The sequence below is a fragment of the Ruditapes philippinarum genome, unplaced genomic scaffold, assembly GCF_026571515.1.
Source record: "Ruditapes philippinarum isolate M1 unplaced genomic scaffold, ASM2657151v2 ctg3118_1_1_1_1, whole genome shotgun sequence".
Lineage (NCBI taxonomy): Eukaryota > Metazoa > Mollusca > Bivalvia > Venerida > Veneridae > Ruditapes > Ruditapes philippinarum.
Window position 1 is genome coordinate 173,646 of NW_026866211.1, and position 6,000 is coordinate 179,645.

Genomic DNA, 6,000 nt, shown 5'->3' on the forward strand with positions numbered 1-6,000 from the left:
TGTTCTCCTTAGCAGTAGCAACCATTTAAGTTTTTACTCATACACTATTTCAGATACAAATATGAACTCTGTGATTTAAGTTTAATTAAGATTTTATTTCTGCATCATTCATACCAGTAGTTTACAATATTACTTGTTCCTTGTCATGGAAATATTCATATTTAGGTTAGCGATATCAGGGCCATCATGGCCCTCTTGTTTATTTTAGGGTCATTCTATTACAAAATCATACTATTCTTTGTTTGCTAATTAGTTGTGTGTTTTTTTCCTGCAGATTTTAATAGCAAAATGCATGTATTTTTAAAATAGTTGAATGGCGGAGTGTTATAATGAAAATTACTAAAAAACTGAATTTTGATCAGCAAAGCATTTGGACATAAATTAAGGACTTACTGTTTTCACGCAAAATGCTAAACTAAGTACATTACATTACATGTAAGTAATCAGTTGACTTTCTTTTCTGCATACATGTAATGTATTGTCAAATACGCCATTGTTCCTCTTTACTAACACAAAACTTTTAATTTACTTACATGTGCTAGAGAAATAGATTTCAGCATGTCAATCATGTAAGTGTTACAGAAAAATTAATATTTTTTGAAATTTTATTACAGTTATAGAAATAGTAGTTTGATACTTTCATTGGTAGTTTTGCATGTAGCATTGTCAAGTTAACCTATACTAATGTTACATGAATAGTTACTCTATTGTCTTGAAGGCTTTGCCTCAATGTGACCATTGCCTTCAGCATTGAAGAATTATGTCTTTCTCTTAGGCTCAGGTCTCAGGCGAGCTCTCTAAGGGCTTCAGATGTTTTTTCCCTATTGAGTTCTACAAACATTTAATCTTACATTCCTCTTTAATTTAAATCCTAATTTGTTGATGAAAAGTGCATTAATAATGATCAAAAGTAAATTATTACGTTAAGCTATTTTCTTTTAAGGTATATAGACAGTTAAGAAATTTTTTTGCCAATTTTGACAAATGGAACGATTATGTGTTCCTTTTTTTATTTTTTTTCAAAAATGTGGAGTAGAAACCACCAAAGTTTTGTAAAGTTCAAGCTGGGTTTGGTAGCTTCCTCTCATGAATGAATCCAAATTGAACCCAAAGGGGTGAGTAAATGCTCCAGAAAGTTTTATAGGAGCATAATAAATATGATATAAGGTACCAGTTTTAAATATTCTTATAAACTAAAGGGGGGGGGCTGGGGTCGGGGGGCGACTTTCGTTTAGTGTTACAGATATTCTTGTTTGAAAAATATTTCTTTTTAATGTTAGCTATTTTTAATTTTACTCTTTTTCTAGACTACAGTCCAGGTGACCTTGTATGGGCTAAGGTTGACGGTCACCCTTACTGGCCAAGTCTGGTGTGTAACAGCCCTCAAGATCACACACATTCCAAGATTACAAAAAAAGGCATTCAGATTCATGTACAGTTCTTTTCGTCACCATGGACCCGTGCTTGGGTTAAAGTCAAGTAAGTATTGTCAGTATATTTTTTTCGGTGATGTTAATCGTAGATAACTTTTGCTGTATACACATTTTTAGCATACCAAACAAGGCTTTTTTTTATTTTTATTTTTTTTAGTTCGCTTTGTTTTTTATCTTTTTACATCAGTTTATCTTTTAAAGATCAGTTCTATTTGTTTGTTTTGTTGCAGACTTTGTATACGCTTAGTAAAGATTGTCCATTCTGAATAGTTTCAGTTTTTGTTTTGTTGGTTTTGTTATTTATTTTTTTGTGATTTTGTTTTGCTTGTTTGTGTGTTTGTTTTTTTTATACAAACAGGAAGGTTTTAGTTTTACATACACTTATACAACATATAGACCGATAGTTTTTACTACTACTTTTGTTTGAAATGACATCACATTGGGTTTAAACATTTACAAAAAAATGTATTGTATATGGAGACATTTGTTTACTACTGAAACAGCTGTTAAATTTTGTAACAATGTGCATGTGAATAACATCAGTTTGATATGGGAGTTGGTCTTAATAATTCATAAAATCTATATCAAATCGTCTTGATCACTGTGGCTGGGAAAATTACTGAGTAGGTTTACCATGTTACATTGTAAGTAAATTATTTACAAATGGAAAAAATATTTACAATAGCATGATACAATTAAGTATAAAATTATGTGTAAAGGACTCCACTGAGTTAAAAAGCCCTAAGCCATAACATTTGATTTCTTTACATAAATGAGCTGGGGCAGCTTTAAACAGAAATATATGCAAAGATATTAAGAAATAACTTTGAAATATTGAAAATTATATTTTATGCTATTCTTAGCAAAAAAAGTTTTGTTTAAAAGCTTTCATTTGGTCATTTTTTGTACAAAACTGAACGATAAAAATATCTGGAAAAAAGGAGGCGGCAAATGACAAAGATTAGTGGTCTAAACCTACATAAAATGGTACATTTATCTGGAAAAAATATTTTCAGTGCCATCATGTCAAAAAACCTCAGTGGAGTGAGTCCCTTTAAGTGCTAAGATAATGTTTTCTTTGGAGAAAAAATGTGTGTGTGTTTTTTGTTGTTGTTTTTTTATTGATATTAATATATATGGAGTAGCCTCAATTCACTCAGATCTTGAATCTAATTTTAGATGAGTTTATAACAGAGAATTATTTTTCATAATAATTCTTAAAGGGACTCCACTGAAGGGTTTTGACATGAAGGGACTGGATATATTTTATCGAAAAATTGCATACTTTTTGATATATGTCTTGACCAATAATGTGTGTGCAAAATTTCATATTATTCGCTTACTCTATTTTTCCAGAGTAATCATTTTAATTGTGTAAACAGCCTAGAAAAGAAAAAGTGTTTAAATGCTTTTAACTCTTATTATAAGAAAAGAGTTGATTTTCAGTTTAAATCTGAGTATGTTTTTTTTAAGAATTTTAAGTTCCGTGGGAGACATGTATTTATGTTTTTAGGCTTTTGGAAATCGGTGGAGCCCCCTTTAAAGCTCTGCGCTCTTCAAGACTCATGCCAATTTTTATGATAGTTTATAGGGAGTGTTCAAAATAATAAAAATATAGTCAAGAAATCTGCATTTAATGGCTAGAAACAAAAATAGCCATCTAGCCAGAAACATGCATTAATGTACCATGTGACCAATTTTATACCAAAAGTTTAAAAGTGGAAATTTTTATGCCCCCACAATGTGGGAACATATAGCGTTGCACTTGTCCGTCCGTCCGTCTGTACGTCCCGAAATCTTGTGAATGCAACTCCTCTTAAACCGGATGGCAGATTTTGCTTAAACTTACAGGGATGAACAACCTTAATGTGTAGATGGTAGTAAAGGAAGGAATTTTTGCTGCGACCAAATTTAACAGAATTATGGCCCTTTGTTGATTTTTTCACTATATACTATGTAGAAATTTTGTGAACGCAACTCCTCTTAAACCTGATGGCAGATTTTGCTTAAACTTCCTGGGATGAACAACCTTAATGTGTAGATGGCAGTAAAGGAAGGAATTTTGCTGCGACCAAAATTAACAGAATTATGGCCCTTTGTGATTTTTACACTATATACTATGTAGAAATTTTGTGAACGCAAACTCCTCGTTTAAACCGGATGGCAGATTTTGCTTAAACTTCCAGGATTAACAACCTTAATGTGTAGATGGTAGTAAAGGAAGGAATTTTGCTGCGACCAAATTTAACAGAAATTATGGCCCTTTGTTGATTTTTTAGTTTTCAACTTGTAGCACATGTAGTCCAAAAAATATTTGACCTAGAGTCATAAGATTGACGAACAGTGGCGTGTGGGGGCATCCGTGTTCTATGGAAAACATTTCTAGTTTTTTCACTATTGAATCTGCATTGATTGTTACTATTTTTAGAACATAGCAATTATTTTATGTGTTACAAGAAGTGTTAGACCATTGCTCGGTAGGAAGATAGATGACTGTAAACCGGGAGGTATTTCTACTCCAACAAAAAAGCTCTCTGTTAGCTGTTGAGGAGGCAGAGAAAGCCGAGTTCATGACCTTGAAGTAATGTCACATCAATGTCAGGTAATGTCACATCAATGTCAGCTCAATAACTTTTATACAAATGTTACTATAAGGCATGCTGTCTTAAACTAGTAGAGAGGATGGTCATGGTCCAGTAGATGACCTCTAATTTTTTTAAGGTCATTAGGTCAGAAGTCAAAGTCACAGTGACACTAGTACACTTAGTGGAAAACTTTGTCGGACCATTAGCTTGAAAAGAATATGCTTTAATAGGTTGTGAAACTTGATGGGATATTACCCCATGCCGGTAGATGAACCCTATTTAATTGATATAGGGTCATTATGTCAAAAGTCAAGGTCACAATGACACTTGTGTAATATTTCTTGTCTGATCAATAATTTGGTTGTTTTCCTGTACCCATCACATTTTAACATTGCACATCTTAAAACAGATACATACTTTGTGTGTGTAATACTCCAACATGTGGAGCTCGTGTGAATATGACACAAAGAAGGGTGCAATTAGTAATCTATATAAAAAACATTAATGGGATTTATAACCATATTAGGCAATGTGTCACTGGTACATGTATGATTATTATAAGAAACAAATTTTTGTATAATTCATGCAGTATCAAGTGAACAGTGACCTTGAATAATACATGTATTATTATTGGCGGTCATTCATATTCTCTTAAGTTTCCCCCCCCCCCCCCCAGCGCAATATGAAAAGTGTCAAATTTTAATCCAGAGAGGTTGGTTATTTGATTCTTGAACAAGATGAGATCTCTCAGTGACCATTTATCTAGGACATTGAGTCTTGAGGTCATTTGTCCCTTACTGATGATGCAGAAATCATGTGCGGATTAGTAGTTGCTCACTTATGGAGAAACTTATAATTACTCGTTAGTTATTTAGAAGGGCAACCAAGTTTGGATGGACCGCTAATATCAATAATGTGTTAAAATGGGCCTAAAAACAACATGCATACAATTCGTCCTCTTTTTTACTGGCAAGTTATCTGGAAAAGCCACCAAGATGGATGTACCGCAAATACCAATAATTGTTAAAATTGGCTTAATAAAACAGACAAACAAACTTGCAAATAATTCTCATATTCTAGAAAGTGTTCATTTTTCTTGGAAAAGGTTAAGAATATATCAGTTCTATGTTTGATAAATAAAGAATGAAGGATTGTATAAGCTTTTAGATGGTTAAGTTAAACCTAAAAAACTGCAAATTTTACCTCCCCCCCCCCCCCCCCCCCCCCCCCCCCAGCTAATTGAGCGCTCTTTTCAGAAGAAGTATGGCTGAAAATGTAAATCTGCATGCCTCTAAATCAGCCAAAATATTTCAAGAAAATCAACCTTGAGATAAATGTACTAAGATTTTAAGCAAAAGTAAAAATATTCACTATTTAAGAAAGAATTTTTCGTGATATATGCAATTAAAGACTGATTTGGCAGTATTTGTCACCATTATTTCTACTTGTGACTAAAGCAGTTTTTTACTGCTTGACAAATGCAGTTAGAGGTATTTTTGCATAATCAGACAATTTTTTGGGTAATTTTCATAAATTTTAAGTGCTGTTTTCTATGTGAAATTACCTTTTTTGTTCGCTTGATGATTCTTTACTTTTTAATTTATTTTAAAAAAGAATTCATGAAAATAAGCAAGGATCTGGAGGCATGCTGCTTTAATAACAATTTTTACAAGATCATTTTATATTATGAAGAATATGTAATAATTTGAGCCGTGTCATGACAAAACCATCATAATGGGTTTGCGACCAGCATGGATCCAGACCAGCCTGCACATCCGCGCAGTCTGATCAGGATCCATGCTGTTTGCTATCAGTTTCTCTACTTGTAATAGGGCTTGTAAGCGAACAGCATGGATCCTGATCAGACTGCGCGGAATGCGCAGGCTGGTCGGGCTGGTCTGGATCCATGCTGGTCGCAAACCCATTATGTTGTTGGTTTTGTTATGACGCGTCTCACTTTAAGAGTATGATCATTTAGGAGA